This window comes from Buteo buteo, chromosome 1 (genome assembly GCF_964188355.1).
Source record: "Buteo buteo chromosome 1, bButBut1.hap1.1, whole genome shotgun sequence".
Taxonomy (NCBI): domain Eukaryota; kingdom Metazoa; phylum Chordata; class Aves; order Accipitriformes; family Accipitridae; genus Buteo; species Buteo buteo.
This window is the reverse complement of record NC_134171.1, coordinates 84926843-84928804: the sequence shown is the minus strand read 5'-3', so window position 1 is coordinate 84928804 and position 1962 is coordinate 84926843.

The following is a 1962-nucleotide window of genomic DNA, read 5'->3' as shown; positions in this document are numbered from 1 at the left end:
GGGGAGAAATAAAACTAATTCAGCAGTTAATGCATGGTATTAACTGTTGCCTTAGAGGTGCAGATAGAAGGTCCTTGAAGCAACAGAAGTATGCACACAAGTGTCACTGAAATTTTCCCAGGGACCCATTCAAATACATGTTAGCCAAGGTTTAGGAGGTATAGGACTCACCCTAAAACATCACAGGTTACACTTGCAAGGTAAGGTCGAATTTCAGTGAAGTCTGAAGAAGACCACAGTCAAGTTCTTAGGCAAACCCAAGCAGGACTTGGCAGATCCAGCTGTGTCATGGATGGAGTTTTTGGTTCCTCTGAAGCCAGGTGTGTTTCAAGCACCAGCTGGCTCTGTTGAAGCGCTGTGGAAATGGTGCTGGAGTCAGAATCTTTGTCTCGATTTCTGGCTTTGTTCTGCTTAAATTGCTGTAAGGAACAAACCAGAACCCACTGGCAAAGCAATATTCAGATAGCTTGAAGTCATGAGCAGGGAAATAGGCTAGTGTGCACTCATGAGAAAACAGCAAGTGCTACAGTGGTCTCTGCCCGTGCTGTGGGACCTGTTTCCCATTTGTACTGTGAAGAAGTGTGTCAGTGTTTTCATGCAGAATGGGCTATTTCTGTTACATGTTCCATTCTGTAAATGCTTGAGGAATTGTATGAAGGTGCAGTATGAAAATATTGGAATAGGATGTACTCGTAATTCCTTGGTCTGAGATGAAAAAAGAAATTGATGCACAAGGCACGTGGAAAAGAGAGAAAATGTTTTCAAGCAGGTTCTCTAATCCTCTGTGTATGTACACAGTTCCTAAATTGAGCCATTTTTGTCACCATCTGATGTTATATACTTGGTATCTTTTTTATTTCACTTTATTTCAGTCCTGCTGAACTGGGACTGAAAGATGCTGGAAAATACACATGGAACATAGCACAGATTAATTAGCTAGAGGCTGCTGGGTTTTAAGGGCTAGTGATATAAAGCTGTGAATGTGCTGTGGTGTTAGTTCTTTGTGAATATTGTGCTCGTTTAAGTGAATTGTTTCTGACAAATAGAGACAAGAACAGGGAAAGAATTTATTCCAAAGCATGATTGGATATTCAAGGTAACACACCAGTGAATAACAGAGCTGACAGAGGAAATGGGGGTTGCTTTTGAATTTGGAGCCTAAGCCATTAGCCATAAAGACAGCGATTAGAATCTATATCCCACCTGAATTGGTACTACGGAGCTACCCCATGAGAAAAATCAGAAATCAGAACTGGATTGAAAAAAAAAGAAAAGAAGAAGAAGAAAAAAAAAAGCTGAAAACCCAAACCACCCCCCAAATTCCAGAAGATTGATCTTCATCAGAACATAAAATCTTAAGAAAAGACAGGGCTGAGATGCCCAAGATGGCCATCTGATCATCATTTTGGTATTGAAAACATGGCTGATACTGAGGTAAAGCCTGTTAAATACTTATGTGTCTCACAGCTCCCCACCCTTCCCAGACAGTTGATCCCGGAGCTTTTTTCCTCTTACCGGGCACTGCCCACCTGCTTTTTGTCCTGGGATCATTCTTTTTTGGTATGTTGAGGATTTCCAAGTTCCTACGAGCCTTTCTTATTAACCGAGGCAACCCCAATCTACTTGAGCTTTCTTCTTCGTGTCTTCTGGATGGTTGACTGTTACCGTTGTTCTGTTTTTAGTGAAATGCTGTCTAGAAGTGAGGTATCCTAGATTTGTCCTAATGCTCCAGCAAAGCCCTTACCAGAGGTGAGCAAAATGAAACCATGATATGCGTGTTACATAGCTTGTTCTTCTGTTGTATCAGTTGTTTTGTTTATACCCCTGGTATGCAAGCATGGTGTTAGATTTTAATTAGCAGCAAACCACTGGTGACTCTTAGTCAGCCTGTGATTTGTTATAACTGCATTGTTATCCGCACAACTGCCTAATGAGCAGTTTTCCTGTACTGAAACGATGCAG